Source organism: Otolemur garnettii, unplaced genomic scaffold, assembly GCF_000181295.1.
Source record: "Otolemur garnettii isolate 467f Iridium unplaced genomic scaffold, OtoGar3 scaffold00105, whole genome shotgun sequence".
NCBI classification, from domain to species: Eukaryota; Metazoa; Chordata; class Mammalia; order Primates; family Galagidae; genus Otolemur; species Otolemur garnettii.
The window spans coordinates 2,440,201-2,456,806 of record NW_003852500.1 but is presented as its reverse complement, the minus strand read 5'-3'; the positions used below and the strand labels follow the sequence as shown (position 1 = coordinate 2,456,806).

General features: G+C 47.9%; 1 protein-coding gene across 13 annotated transcripts in view; it reads right to left on the bottom strand.

Moving 5' to 3' along the window:
* Positions 1-15,162, bottom strand: part of MYO9B (myosin IXB) — a 116,695-nt gene extending 101,533 nt beyond the window's left edge. For 12 of the 13 annotated variants that reach the window (XM_023517144.1, XM_023517133.1, XM_023517136.1 and 9 more), the window contains exon 1: positions 15,098-15,162. The gene's annotated coding sequence lies outside the window, so the exon portion shown is untranslated. Of the gene's footprint in view, positions 1-11,810; positions 12,143-15,097 lie in introns of those variants that run through there. The other variant, XM_023517134.1, reaches the window with a different exon arrangement.
* Between the last annotated feature and the right edge of the window lie 1,444 nt (positions 15,163-16,606).

Here is a 16,606-nt window from a genome sequence, read left to right as displayed (position 1 = left end):
GTTGCAGCCATCATTGTTGTTTGGCGTGTCCGGGCTGGGGATTTGAACCCGCCACCTTAGGTGTATGTGGCTGGCGCCTTAGCCCGTTGAGCTATAGGCGCCGAGCCAGGAGGATAGAGGTTTATGTGCTTCCAAGCCAGGTAAGAAACTCAAGGCCCAAATCAGAGACGTATGTCTTGATGGCAGCTGCACAAAGACACAGGTGTGTGCACTGGCATGTGTGCTTACACCTGACATGCACACATATCCACGAATAAACATGCTCATGTGCACACTCATTGGAACACAATCATACTTGTATATATATAGGTGGGGACACAAGTATGCATACACATGCTTCTACACCCCCCCCCCACACACACACACAAGGCCACAGGCATGAACGGATACATGCTCATGTGCACACATGCTTGTTAGCACAGTTGGCCCTTCCTGTGACTAGTACTTGTGTGACAGGGGCTCAGTCAATTCCCAGGCAGGGCGCTCTGGACTGTTTTACACCCAAGTTGCCTGCTTTCCAATGGACCAACTCTGAGTGAGAAGCTAGGAGCACTCAGGAAAGCCTGACAGTTCTTTTGCCTGCTCCCTGCAGCCTCAGCCACCCGCCCTGAGGGACAATGTACACTCATTAGGCTACATGGGCTGAGGGTCCCATGACCAGCTGCATCTGGATTTGGGGCCCCAGCATCTTCCAGCAACAAAGGCCTGTTGGGGCATCTGCAGCTTGGGCCCCTTGGCGGGTATGGGGTACAGAAGGGCAAATGCTAGGAAATCCTGCTCACAGAGACTGCAAGTCATGGGGGATAGTCACAGGACCCAGCGATGCTCCCCACCCCCAGGCCAGGAGGAAGTGGATATGGCTTGCTCAAGGAGGCTGTCCACTCACCAGGGCTGTGGGGGCGGGTGGGGATAGGGGCAGAAACCAGCTGGGGTGACCTGTAGAAATCCCTCCCTGCAGGGGCTCACCTGACCCCCCTGCTCTTGCTGCAGTGTAGGACAGCTCCTTCTTGGCCCACAACATCTGCACCTGGGAAAGTTCCTCCACTTGGACCTCCTTGTGGGGCTATAACCACTGGCTGGCTTTACCTGGCCCTTCTCCCTAGGGGAGACTGCACTTCTCTCCCAGATTCCAGGGAAGGAGGTCTTACATATTAGTGCTGGGGGCGAGGGGGTGGGGAGAACCAGACCCTACAGGAAGCAGTTCATGTACTCCCTGTCTTAAAAGAAGTCGTCTCTCCCCTATAGCCAACCCAAGGCACAGTCCTGATCCCTCCTTCTCAATGCACAGCAGGGGATCCAGATTCCCTGGGACTGGAATGCAACTCCAAGAGGCACTGATCCAGGCCTTGACATGGGGCTGGTACAGCCCCCAAACATCACAGCTTGGCGGAGATGCGGTAGGCACTGTGTTCTCCTGAGACTACAGGGCCTCTTCCTACCCGGCCTCCTGGTGTCATCGTCTCCTTGAGTGAGAACATAGCTCTAGGTTCTCACACAGTCATCAACCAGTCTGCTGCTGACACAGAATCTAAAGGTACACTGTCCCTCAACATCAAAGGACCAGACCCAGTGTTTCCCCACCTATAGGTGGTGTTTGCCTATTAGTATGTCCTTTCACCTACAATGCTAGGCTGACTCCCTCTGCCTGAGCTAAAATCCATCTGCACTGTAAACATCCCTAACCTGTTCTGCAAAACTGACTTCTAGATAGGCTCATCTGCATTACGGGTTCACCTAGAGCAGCACATCAGAGTGCCTGTTACATAGCATCCTCACCAGCACTAGGTGTTAATATTTTTCTCCATCTATAGCCATCAGGAGGCAAACACACACAAAAAAATCTCATCACTTATATTCCCAGTTATCAGGCTGGGTTTGTTTTGTTTTGAGACAAATTCTTGCTTTGTCACCCAGGTTAGAGTGCAGTGGTGTCATCATAGCTCACTGCAACCTCAAACTCTTGGCTCAAGAGATCTTCCTGCCTCAGCCTCCTGAGTAGCTGAGACTACAGATACTTGCCACCATGCCTATCTAGTTTTTCTATTTTTTATAGAGACGGGGTCCTGCTTTTGCTCAGGCTGGTTTTAAACTCCTGGTCTCAAGTGATGCTCCCACTTGGGCCTCCCAGAGTGCTAAGATTGCAGGGATGAGCCATCATGCCCAGCCAGGCTGGTTTATTTGTTTAAACTGTATGCATTGAGTAACTATTTTTCACACACAGTTCATGTCTGTTGTATTGTTTTTTCTAGTAAACTGTGACTGTTTCTCATTCTGGAAGACCTCTTCCTACAGAAAACGTATTCGTGCTTTGTTATACTTGACAAAATCGAGTCACAACATTAAAATTTCTGTTTGTGGCCGGGCATGGTGGCTCATGTCTGTAATCCTAACATTTTGGGAGGCCAAGGTGGGTGGATTGTCTGAGATCATAGGTTCGAAACCAGCCAGAACAAGACCTCATCTCTAAAAATAGCCAGGTGTTGTGGCAGGCTGCTTGGCTACTTGTTTCTCAACTACTTGGAAGGCTGAGTAAAAAGAATCTCTTGAGCCCAAGAGTTTTAGGTTGCTGTGAGCTATGACACCACAGCACTCTACTGAGGGCAACAAAGCAAGATTCTGTCTCAAAAAAACAAAACATAAGAACGCCTATTTATGATATTATTTGATACAAATAGTCCATTTTCAGTCATATCTAGAGGCCATTTCTTTTATGGTATCTACCGCCCTTCCTATCCCAGATCTGATAAACACTGAACCTCACTTTTTTTTTTTGCATTTCTCTTCCTCTTCAGATTTATTAAGCCTCAGTCCACCGGGAATTATGTTAGTGTGTGTATATAAATTTCCCACAGCTGCTAGAAGATAGTACAGCAAATGAGGTGGCTTCAAACAACAGAAATAGATTCTTTCACAGTCCTAGGAGCCAGAAGTCTGAAATGAAGGAATCAGTAGGGTTGTTTCCTCCCAGAACCTCTGCAGGAGAATCTGTTCCCTTGTCTCTCTCATGGCTTCTGGTGGCTGCTGGCAATACTTGGTATTCCTTGGCTTGTAGGTGCATCACCCTAGCCTCTGCCTCTACCAATGTGTGGCCCTCACTTCTGTGTTCTCTTTTCTTGTTATAAACACATAGTTAGGATGTGTATAGGTATAAACACTGGATTTAGGATGAGTTTATCCTGAGATCTTTAACTAGGAGCATATGAAGAGACTATCTGCAAAGAAATAATGAGTGAGGTTTAGGGTAGACATGAATTTTGCTGGTGGACACAATTCAATCCAGTATAGCATGGATGGTCAAATGGGGATGCAAATAATTGTCTTGGCTCGGTGCCTGTAGCTCAGTGGCTAGGGTGCCAGCCATGTATGCCAGAGCTGGCGGGTTCAAATCCAGCCAAAGGACAACAACAACTACAACCAAAAAATAGCTGGGCATTGTGGCAGATGCCTGTAGTCCCATCTACTTGGAAGGCTGAGGCAAGAGAATCACTTAAGTCCCAGGGTTTGAGATTGCTGTGAGCTGTGAGGCCACAGCACTCGTACCAAGGGTGACATAGTAAGACTCTGTCTTAAAAAAAAAAAGAAAGTCTCCAAACAATGAAGTAATTGCTTTAATGCCTTTTATGGAAGAATCCTTCTCTGCCTGTTCTGGGTAGCCCCTTTTGTTAAATATTGTACGATGAGTAATTTCACATACGTGTCTGCCTCTGGGCTGCGTAAATGCCATGCTATTTTGACTATCACAGCTTCAGAGAATGTTCTCGAAAAACAGTATCTTTCTCAGAGGGGCTCGATAGCTTTTGGTGGCTCCTAAAAAATCTTCCTCATTAAGTCTTAATGGAGCCTGAGACTTGGAAGGTAAGTAGTACTGTGGCTTGAGATCTTTGTCACAAGTGGATGTGAAACCTGTACCAGGAGAATCCCCTGGCTGTGGCCAGAATGACAGGAAGCAGGTCTGTGACTGAGGAACTGGGGGCCTGGGATCCCTGTGGGGCAATAGTCCCCAACCTTTCTGATGCCAGGATTGTTTCATGGAAGACAATTTTTCCACAGGCAGGGGGATGGGGGGGATGGTTTCTGATGATCAAACATTACATTTATTGTGTGCTTTATTTCTATTATTATTAACTTGTAATATATAATGAAATAATTATACAACTCACCATACTGCAAAATCAGTGGGAACCATGAACTTGTTTTTCTGCAACTAGAAGGTTTCATCCTGTATTTGCAGCCGCTCCCCATGGCTAGCATCACTGCCTCAGCTCCACCACAGATGATCAGGCATTAGATTTTCATAAAGAGCCTGCAACCTAGATCCCGCCCATGTGCAATTTATAGTAGGGTTCATGCTGCTATGAGAATCTAATGCTGCCCCTGATCTGACAGGTAGCTGAGCTCAGGCAGTGATGCCAATGATAGATAGGAGCTATAAACACAGATGAAGCTTCCCTCCCTGCTCACCTCTTGTTGTGCAGCCCAGTTCCTAAAAGGCCCTGGATTGGCCAAGGGGTAATCTTGGGTTGTGGCCATGTGTTCAGGGCTATAGATCCTGAAAACCTATTTCTTTCCTTAATCTGGGTAGTCTCACTAACTGCCTCAAATTTAAGAAGCCTGTTCTACCCTCCAACTAACACCCATCTCACACAATGTGAACGGCAAACAGGACACATCCCTCAGCTGGAAGACCAAGGACTTGTATAAGAATGAGCCCCTTGATATCTAATGGAAATCAAGGTAGCAGACTATAAAGATCTTTGCTGAAACCACCAAAAAGTAGAAACAAAATGCCTACCAATGGATTAAGGGATAAACAGAATGTATTCCACCCACACAACAGAATATTATCCAGCCATATGAAGGAAAGAAGCACTGATCCATGCCACAACAAGAATGAACCTCAGAAACATGCTGAGCAAAAGAAGCCAGACTCGAAAGCCACACAGCATATGACTCCAATGATATGAAATGTCCCAAACAGGCAAATCCAGAGACAGAAACCAGGTCAGTAGTTGTTAGGGGATGGGGGAAATATAATGGGAACAAACTTGTTTTTGGCATGATAGAATGTTCTGGGATCAGAGCTGGTGGTTTCTTATCTTAGTGAATACACTGAACGTTTTGCCATGTGCATTTTACCACAGTAAAAATTGAGCATTCCTCTTTTAAAAACTGAGCTGTGAAAATGAAGAGACATTGCAGAAGCTAGACTGGTATGTTTCTGTATACTCTGAGAAGATGTAAATCTCAATTCAGGGCCTTTTTTTCCTGTTCTTACAGAAAGGAGGGCCAAGGAAAGTGGACAGATTGAATCAACCTCTCTCAAGTCCTAGTGTGAGAAAAGCAGGGTCCTGCCTACCAGTTTGGCCGACAATTCGGAATTTACTGGAGGATAAGGCCTCCGGATAAGGCCTCCAGAAAGTGTAGTGTAGCCGTTTTGTTTATATAAGGCCATAATTTGAAGCCACATGTTTATCGGATGAAATCATTCCCAAGCCCAAGAGGAGAAGGCTAACATTACCAGCAGAACAGTTAGGAAGCCCCATGTGGGATTCAGCCTGTTTTCACTTCTCATGTACATTTCCCTGAGCCCACTGAGAATTTTTTTTGTTGTTTTTAGAAGAAACAAGCACGTGAAGTTATGGGAAAGCCAGACACGCACACTGACAAGTTACTATAAAGTCAGCCCATCTGCCAGTCTCAGGAGCTCAGAGCATGAAGACAACTTAATAGTTCTTCTTTCTACCATTTTCTCCAACCTCTGACCTACCAGAAGATAGCCACCTGCTCGTCAGGAAGAAGGGGACACTTGAACTCTGTAACTCTTCAAGAAATGGTCCAGTGTAGGTGATAAGATCAAGGAACTAACTTCTTCTGGGACGTTTAAAAAGTGGGGATGGCCCTGTGAATCCACTGTGAGGGTGAACAGGCTCATGTCAAGGTCAAGTATAGGACACTGAGGAAAGAATTAGTGAAACTGGTAGCCTGGACCCTGCTGAGTGACCAGGACCCAGGGGTGGGAGAGAACAGGGTCTCATAGCAAGAGCAGCTGGGCAAGCCAGGAACGTCAGAAAATAGCATCCCTGGAGTACAATAAGGCACTTTCATGGATTGATTGGTGTTTCCCTAAAATTCATGCCCATTCAGAACCTCAGAATATGACCTCTGGAAACAGGGTCTCTGCAGATGTGGTTAGTTAAGATGAGGTTGTACTAGATTAGGGGGTGCCTCGAGTCCAATGACTGGTGTCCTCAAAAAAGGACAAAAACATGTATGTGCACAGAAGGAATGTGGCACCTGAAGATGGAGGCAGAGATTGAGGAGATGCAGACTCAGGCCAGGGGATGCCTGGAGCCAGTGCTGAAGAGGCAAAGGAGGCTCCTCCCCTATATCCTCTGCATGGAGCACGGCCCCGCTGACACCTGGATTTCAGACTTCTGGCCTCCAGAGCTAGGAGCAAATAAATCCCTGTACTTTTTAAGCTGCTGAGTTTCAGTTCCTCATCATGGCAGACCTGGGACACTAACCCAGAAGTAGAGGTAATGGATGTTTCACTTGAGGCTATTTACAGAAAGGTACTGGGGAAGCCTCTGGAAGGCTTTCTTCTCCATTAACTGAATATCCAGAAAAGCCCAGCCCAAATAGCCTCTCCGGACTGTTGCCAACTCCTTTCTTTCCCCCAAGCAGTTCACCCCTCCCCTACCTTCCACTTGGCCTGACCTGCTAGAAGTCCTGGAGACAGTTCCTCCCCCAGGTAACTGCTGATGGGTCACCTGTCTGCCTGCAGGCACAAAACACTCTCTGCTCCAGCTATATATATGCTCTCCCCTCCAGGCTGATCACCCTCCCTGGGGCCTGGATGAGGCTATCTTTTTTTTTTTTTTGAGTCATCTTATTTTGTCACCCTCAGTAGAGTGAAGTGGTATCACAGCTCACAGCAACCTCACACTCTTGGGCTCAAGTGATCCTCTTGTGTCAGCCTCCCGAGTAGCTGGCACTACAGAAGCCTGCTACAATGCCCAGCTATTTTTAGAAACAGGGTCTTACTCTAGCTCAGGCTGGTCTTAAACTCCTGAGCTCAGGCAATCCACCTGCCTCGGCCTCCCAGAGTGCTAGGATTACAGGTGTGAACCACCTAGCCTGGCTGGAAGAGGCTACCTTCTTTCAAAGCAGGCCCATGCTGGGCACAGGAGGGAGGGATGTGGTTCCAGAGAAGAAGGCAGACAACCAACCAACCAAGGAGCAAAGAGGAATTTTCAACAGTGGCAAATGCTAAGGGAAGGAAAAATCCCTCATCACGTGCTAGTGCACTGCTGCTCAGCCCGGTGATTCTACCTAACTGGGGACATCGGGCAATGTCTGGAGACATTTTTGATTGTTGATACTAAGCGGTGGGGGGAGCCACAGTATCTGCCAGGGGGAGACCAAGGATGCTGCTAGACATCATACAGAGTACAGCACAACACTAGGGTGACCAGATGTCCCGCTTTTTAACAATTTGTCCCACATCCCGCGGCATTTTAAAAAAGTCCCAGATTTTTGGAAAGAATGCATGAATGGGCAGGAGAACAGGAAGGGAATATACGGTTTTTGGCTGCCATGTGGCTATTTCGCCAGAATATTGAGTTTTATTTTTGTTAATTTTATAATGTTAAACTGTAATAACAAATAATTGTTGAGAAGTGATTATCGAGAACTGCTTATCAAAGTTTGCATTGTTGTCAGGCCCCGCCCCGCCCTCCCCATGCCCCATGTAGTCCCGCTTTACCAGTGTTAAAATCTGGTCACCCTACACAATGCCCATGGTGAAGAATGATCTGGCTCCCATATCAGTGGTGTCCAGGTAGGGAAGCCAGGTATAGAAACCCACTGGGGAGAGTTGGGAGCGGACAGTTGCTGAGGCCTATTGTAGTTCAAGGGAAGCAGACATGCTGAGAACTTAAGGAGAGCAGGCCAGGCAAGGGGTGGTGACAGGGCAGGAGCAGGCAGGGCTGTGTGGGAACAAGGAACCCTGTGTGGCCAGTGGGGCTGAGTCTTGGGAAGTGGGGAGTGGCGATGGAGGAGTGGAAGTGGAGAAGGTCAGATGGTATTGGGCCAAGCAAATGTGGTTAGATTTTCAAGCAAGTCCTACAGAGGAACCCTGGGTGGGTTGAGGAACAGGCCCCAGAACCACAGCAACATTAGGAAGATGTCAACATACAGTGTAGCCCATGGCCTGGGTAGAAGCAGGTCCCATTCAATGCGGTTCCTACAAATGTCTGACAGGACTTGATGGTGGCTTGGGTCAAGCCCATCATAAGCAGGTGGGTTCTGGTCACAGGTGGAAGAATGACCTGCAGGACCTTGGAGCCAGCCAAGTCCTTCCCAGATGATCTCAGGGCTTGTAAATAAAGCTGTGGAAGCGGGCAGCACCTATAGCTCAAAGGAGTAGGGTGCTAGCCCCATATGCCAGAGGTGGTGGGTTCAAACCCAGCCCCAGCCAAAAACTCCAAAAAAAAATAAAATAATAATAATAATAAAATAAATAAATAAAGCTATGGAAGCTGAGAAAATGTGTCTGAACAAGCAGAGGAAAACCCCTTGCAACTCTCTCTGGCTCCCACATCAGAGAGAGTGGTGTCCAGGTGGGGAAGCCAAGTATTGTCACCATCTTGAGACTTATCATCAATAGCCACCTATTGTCACCATCTTGAGACTTATCAACAGTGACAGTGCACAAAAACTGAATGTTGGTGACACAGACAGGTGAGCCCTGTTACATACAGCCAAGCAGTCCCTAGGGGAACAAGGGAAGTAGAATTTTGAGTCCCACTCTGCCTTTTTGTAGTTTTGGAGAGTCTCACTCTTTCCCCAGGCTGGAGTACAATGGTGTCATCATAGCTCACAGCAACCTCAAATCCTGGGCTTAACAATCCTCCTGCCTTAGCCTCTCACGTAGCTAGGACTATAAGCTCATGACCACAACTGGCTAATTTTTCTATTTTTTTTTAGAGACAGGGTCTTGCTTTTGCTAAGCTGGTCTTGAACTCTTAGCCTCAAGTGATCCTCTTGCCTTGGCCTCCCAAAATGCTGGTGTGAGCCACTGTGCCCGGCCCCCACTCTGCTTTTAAGGGCAGTTTGAGTGACTGCTGACAAAAGGGAAGGAAGATTTGATAAGGATGTGGGAGAAATGCTGCCTCAGAGCAGTGACATTTGTGGCTGACACCATCTGTGAACATGGGAATAGTCAGACCATCACAGACTTTGGACCAGGCTCTGAGGAGCTTCTGTGCCAGCCAGGTCACAAGTGACAGGGCAGGATGGTCAGCTGCTGTGGTCCCTGTGGAACTTTCTCTCTCACATGCCCCTGGAGTCTTTGCTTGAGCCTCAGTCAGAAATAAAGTAGCTGCTCAATAATCACAGGCCTTTTCTGAGCTTTCGGCAGTCACCTGCCAGTATCCTCCTATGCCAAGAGTTACACATTACTTATGTATGACCTCAAAATCTATTTGGTGTCCCCCACCAGAGCCCTGTTCTGGTTTCTTCAATCACATCCCCTCTGATTCATAAACCTCTTTAGGCCTGCTGGTTTTAACTCTGAAACAGAGTTGGTTTGATTTGTTTTCAACAAGATTCACTCTTTCATGTCACACATCTTCACTGAGATATAATTGACATCCCATATAATACACCTGCTTAAAACATACCAGACAGTGGTTTTTAGAATATTCACAAATATGTGCAACTAGCAAATGTTTTACAACATTTTCATCACCTCAAAAAGAAACTCTGTCCCCTTTAGTTGTCACCCACTGCCACTGATCTCCCAAGATGATCCCTATCACTTCATATTCATATCACTCCAATTCTCTACTCTTGCTAACCTACCTAGGTCACTACCCAGCACCCCGTCTGCCCAATGCTTCTGGCTTCCATCTCGGGTGTTCTGCCTGCCAGAATGGTCCATGCTGTCTATCTGTGACCCGGGCTCCTATAGCCTCTGACTGGACAAGGGCCCCTCTTCCTCCTGGCCACAAAACCCACCCTCTGCCTCATTTCTATGAAAGGCCACAGGAATTGGCACCTTCTGGTCACCTGAAACTGAACTTGGTTGGTAGAGCAGCAATGGTCCTGGGATTTGTTCCTGTCAACATCTTTGGTGACAGCCACTGCCCAACTGCCCCTGAAGCCTATGGTTGTGCCATGGTTCTGACAATCAAACTGCAGAGGCAGAAGGGAAAGAAGTACCCCCCATACCCCACCCCCTCAGCCAGCTGTGGGCTTGACATGTAGTGTCTCAAGCAGCTCTTCTTGCTCCTGGAAAGCTTGGCATTCTGTGGCACCAGTGGTTCTCAACCAGGGCCAACTGTACTCCTCTAGGGAACATTTGGCAATGCCTGGAAATATTTTTGGTTGTCATGAGGTAGGAGATGGTGCCACTGGAAACTGGTAGGTAGAGACAGGGATGCTGCTCAGTACTCTACTGCAGACAGGCCCCCTACCCCGAACAACCTAGCTTCAAATATCAGCAGTGCTGAAGGTGAGAAACCCCATGTTAATTGATTAGAAAAAAATTGCATTTAGATCCTTACCTTGCACAGAACATCACAGTAAATTCCTAATGGGTAATGAATGAACTAGAATGATCCACCCAGCTGCTCTCTCCGTCTCAATCCAGTTTGTACATTTAAATGTGTACAGCACCCTAGGACTTTAGTAGGCCATATGATCGCAGACACAAAGTTTGATAGGTGTCAACAGAATTCCTAAGTAGGATTCCTTACTCCAGGCTGAATGTGCCCTCCAGGGGACACTTGGTAATAATGTTCACAGACATTTTGGTTGTCATGCCAGGGAAGAGGGTGTGCTAGCTGGAGCATGGAGACCAGGGATGCCGCTCATTACCCTGAGATGCACAGGGGCATTTCCTGCCCCAGAGAATGATCTGCCCTAATGTCACCAACGCTGCGGCTGAGAAACCGTGCTTAAAATAAATTAGAAAAGCAACATTTGCACACTTGAGGCCTCCTTAAGGACTCACAGGTACAAGAGATATTAGCTTGATTCCAACTCCATGCTTACTTGGCTCATGATACTCAGAGTAAGACAGAGTGCCAGCCTTTTGGGGTAAATGCCCCAGCTGCCAGGATCTGAGACTTCAGCCTCCATTCGGGGGGCTGAACAACCCCCTCCATCTTCATTTTCTCCTCTCTGCTAAACCAGGAGACAGACTAAGGGACTACCCAGGGAAAGGGACCATCTCCTCCAGTTTCTATAGGCCCCACTTCACTACTGCACTTTATCTCTCCCAATCTTGCACTCCCGATAAACAGCATTTCTAGGTGGCAGCCGAGGACCCTAGTGATCTTCCCAAACAGTGGGGCCCTGGCGTACTTCCTAGGAAATCAAAGCCTCAGGTGAGTCACAGAGTCCCAAGAATCCAAATCTCATCCTTCAGTTTTACCCACTCTAGAATGGGATGGAATAGGTAGCACCTTGTCATGGAGGAGAGCTCTAGGAAGATCACTAGTGAAGCCCTGAGTCTCCTGCCACCAATAGGCTGCTATGAACTCACTTATGAGGAAGTGGCAGGACTAACCTCAAAGGCAGGTCTGGAGAATGTCTCAAGTCTCCCTCCTCCTGCATAAACAAGACTCTGGTCTGGGCCCAGGCTCCTGTCATATGCTCACCCACTGCTGGGTGCCCATAGTCCCTGCTGGGCTATTAATTTGACTTCTCTGCCTGGCTGAACATCTGGGCAGAGATGAGGGATGTTTTCTGTTCTCAGTATCCCCAAGGGGCAGCTCTGAGTCTAGCTCCCAGCCAACACTCACACTTTGCTGAGCGATCTGAAGATCTTCCAGAAACTTCTTTTGTCCAATCACTTGTGATGGTAGTTGTTCCAAGGTCATTTTGGCTAACAGAATTGCTTCTGGATGCTCCCTCCATGAGACCAGGACAATACTGAGAACAGAGACACCAGGCCCAACTGGGGACACACAGCTTCCTAAGCCTGACACTAGATATGTCCTCTTGTACGATTCCCCCAAGATCCATTTCTCCCTGTGCTGGGTCTTTGCCTCTAGTTAGTCACCCTTGAACGTTAAGAGTCCAAGATCTGGAAAATTCCCCTAAGGGGAGCTTCCAAAACTGACATGACCAATCACTTGCCCACACCTTAAAGTATTTATTTAAAGGAGATGAAACAAAATGAAATTATTCTCTCTTGGCATGACCATTCTCCCAAAATTCCTTTACTATCTAAAAATGTAACCTGTTCCTTCCTCAGGACTTCAGAATGTGACCATATTTGCAGACAGGGTCTTTAACAGGGATGATTAAGTTAAAATCAAAGTCATTAGGGTGGGACCTTACACATACAACTGGTGTCCGTGTAAGAGGAAATTTGGACACAAATGTAGAAGATGTAGGGAGAAGATGGCCATATGCAAACCAACATGGAACAGATTCTCACAGCCCACAGGAGGAATAAAACCTGCCAACGCCTCAATCTTGGACATCTGGCCTCCAGAACTGTGAGCCTATACATTTCTGTCATTCAGACTACCTCACTTGCAGTACTTTGTTATGGCAGTCCTAGCAAACTCATACACCCAGCAACAACAATAATGAAAACCCTGTAGCAGGGGTACTTCTCTTGTACACACAATCCTGTGAAGTAGGGCAGAGCTGGGTTATAAACGAATGAGTCAGACAAGGACAACTTATTCATCCAGCCGATGAGCCCACAGGCTGAACCCCTGAATCACTACTTTATTTATCATCAGGTTTGGACTCAGAAAGTCTCGCCTAGGAAATGAGTAGAACCCAAACTCTTCAACTGCATTTTTGAAACATGCCTAATCTCTGAGGCTCCTTCCTGGGCCAGGGTGAAAACTGAAAAGGAACGAACCAGGCTCCAAGCTGTGGTGGCAGTGGGCTGGTGCGGAGACAGAGCCCTTTGTTCTGCCACTCTGGGGACAAGGAGGGCTGAAGAGAAGGGCCTGTCTTGCTCTGTGGAGAGGCCGCCTGGGGCCATCTGAATGGCCAGCCGAGCAGGGGCTGCCTGGCACAGTTGGGCTGGGAACTCTGGGTACACAAAGGGCTTGTGGGTGGGGCATGGGGGCAGCTCCCAGAAGGGATCTTCAGTCCTATGGCCCTAGAGCATGCTGTCTCCTCCCACAGAGGTAAAGAAGCAATATCATGGTCTGACAGAGGAGGAGATGATGAGGCAAGGACGAACCAAGAACAAAAATTCAAGTGTATGCTTGGGAACGGATGGGTGGCTCAAAGTGAAAGGGCAAGAGGAGATAATTCAGCTGACAAAAGCCATGTTTATCCAGGTCAACCTCCAAAAGTAGCTCTTGGGAAGAGAATCTAATACCTTTAATCTCAAGAGAAAGCAACAGTTTGTTCTGAGATGAGGATGGTTCACTCTGGAAAATCAGGTCAGCTGCAAAACACAAAGGAAAGACAAGGGCAGCCGCTGTCCATCGTTGGGCAGTGTCTCACTCCCTCTGCATCCACTCCTCCTTTTTATCAAGACCCACTCCCTCCAAATTAAAAACTGACTAGACAGCAGAATTCAGTTTCTGCCCCCACTCCCATCCTTGGTGGCAGTTTGTCAGAACTTCCACAAACACGAAAGCCCCATTGAGGCAATGGCAGGCTATAGCTGGGAACCAGATCTTACTACAGAGCATCACTTCATTTGGGGGAAGCGATTCTGTCCTCATGGACATATGGTAACGTCTAGAGACATTTTTGGATTCTTACAACTTAAGGAGAGGGAACACTATTGGCACCTCATTAGCAAAGGCCAGGGATGCTGTTCAATATCCTACAAGGCATAGGACGGCTCTAAGACAAAGAATGATCCAGCCTCAAATGTTAAGCATGTGGTTCAGAAACTCTGCCCTAAAGATCTGGGCCTCACTTATTTTTTATTTATTTTTTGGGGGGGGGCCTCACTTATGAAAGGTTACTAATGATCCTTCACATTTCTAGAAAGCCCAAGGAGCCATCTCTGAAGTTGTCACCTGCCTGGGACTGTTTCCCTCTCAGGAAAACATGGACAACACGAACCCTCTTTGCTGGTAGTTGCCAGAACAAGAGTTGGGATGTATAAAAGCATCTACCACAAAAGATGTTCCCTAAAGGGCTCTGCTTGTGCAACTCCCCCTTCCTGGCTTGGTTTAACTCGGTAGCCTTCCAGGTTTGACTTGGGGCCAGCCACCACTTCTGATGAAACTTGCTGGAATCCCCCTTGTCCCAAAGCTTGTATTGACTACCCCTAATTCTATCCCCATGATATCTTGTGCCACCTCTGTGGCTGTACCGACCACCTGATCTGAACTCCATTCTTTCCATGGGGAGGGCACTAGTATGTCCTTCCTCCAAGGCATGAGGGCTCATCTCTGTTCCTAGGAACCAACTGAGCACTTGGCATAATCAGTCCTTGCTCAACTGAACTCTGAGCCCACCCAAGACACACCACTTTAAAGAGATGAGGAATGGGAAGCAGTAAGTTAGCAGGTCCCTGTTGGAGAGAAAAGTGAATCCTACAGCTAGATAGAATGGGGGAGTCACCATGCTGGACTTTAGGGAGAATCTTGCTTAGGGATTTCCAACCGTAAGTTTGCAGCCAAAGCTTTGGGAATGGGTACAATGTGCACAAGCACATTTGACACCATGATTTCCTATTTGGAAGATAAAAAAGTGGTTAAACAGTTTTGAATTTAAACTGTAGAATGGAGAGCTGAACAGAAGTAGCATCACTGTAGCAAGGAATCAACAGTCAGGAGTTGCATAAATTCCAGGAAGGTATATACTGGAGATGATAAGGTTATTGAAAGAGGTTGAGTTTTAAGGCTGCTGAAAAACACAGGCAGTGGCCAATCCATTCATTTTGCAGGTGAAAGAACAGGCAGATACTTGACTAAGGCCAGGAATTCAAACAAGAGACCTGGCCTACCCGCACTACTAGAGCAGAGAAGAGGCAATACCAGGGGCATGGGATTAAAAGATCCCAGACCTATTCATCAGGGTGTCTTGGCCAGGGCAGATCCATAGTCGATGTCTGCAGGAAGTATGACTGTGTGCTGTACTGATGTGTCCTTACCTTCATAAAAGCCAGAACATTTTGGAAGCAGAAGTGGTGGTTATCGCCCTGTGGCTCTCTTTATATTCAAATTATCTAGATTCACCTCATGAATGAGCCATAATAACCCAGATATAAACCTGGGCTCCACAGCATGTCTGGGAGATCCCAGATAAAGATCCCTATGGGAAAGAAAACAAATGAATACCGATAAAAACTACCAGATGCCAGAGCCAATGAAGTCAAACCTGTCAGTGAAATAACTTTCCACTTATTTCAGGTCACCTCCAGCTAGCCGCTCCCAGACACCTTGAGATTCTGGAGACCTGAAGACCAAACAAAATGAACCGAGGAAGGTGGTGCTGGGACGTCCCTGGCCGCAACGCACAATGTGCTCATCAGCTCCCATGTCAGACAAAGAGACACTGAGAGGTCTTCCCTTAAAGAAGCCAGGTCTACAGAGCACCCAGGAAAAGAAGGGAGGGCACGCAATTACAGAGCCTCTCCAAGACAGAGCTCACAGCTGCCTGGGGACAGACTTCCTGTATGTTATTTTACCCATTTAAGTCCAAGGATGTAACTATGTGGAGGCAGCGACAGCCCTGTACACATAGATGCGTGCACATCCACTCTCCCCTTCTGAAACACTTCTGGCCCCCCACAAACCACTCCCAAGGTTCCTTCCTTGCTCCCTGAGACCCCCAGAATTCAGCCAGTCTTGAGAAAGGTGCAGTTTCTAAGATTGGGAGACTGGTAGAGAGGGTGCTGACTTCCTGGGCACCCAGCTGTTGGGTGTGAAGTTAGGAAGGAGATGAATCAAGAGAGATGAGATGGAATCTCCAGTAGCTGCACCCCAATACCTGTATGGGGCCATCTAGCCTTTTACTTCTCGCCAGGCCCTCCCTTAGTTCTTGCCATGACTTCTAATCTTCTTTCTTCCCTTCCAGCCCTATTTTCCCCCTTTCCAATAGCTGCCTGCCACATCAGTGGTTTCAGAACCTCTTGTATTTATTGAGCACCCACTGGGTGTCAGGCACTGACCTCCTTCAGAGATATTCTCTCTCTGACACTTCAATCGCGCCAGCAGATGCCCCCAGAAATGTCCTGTACCCCTTCCCCCCAACCGCTTCCCAGCTGTATCCCCATCGGCCCAGCCCCTTCCCCCAGTCTGGGCCTCTCTACCCCGCCTCCTTGTCTCCTCCGCCCCAACCCCGTTTCCTGCGACCCCCCAATTACCACTTAAGCCACGTCCTCTTCGGAGAAGCTGCTCAAAGCCACAAGACTCATCCCTCCCACGCCCGAAACTCCCTCTCCAGCCCCCTTCCCCATTACCTTTCTCCTATTACATCTCGTTTCCAACTAGTCCCCTGCAACCTCTCCACGACCCCCAGGCTAGTTCTCGCCCCCTAGACCCCAGCCGTCGCGTCCCCCTCAGGGCTCCGTCTCTCTCTCCTCTGCAACCCTTAAATGCTCCCTTCGAGCTCGAATTCCCAACCCGCGGCCGCCTGGAACTCACCTGGGCTTCGGCCG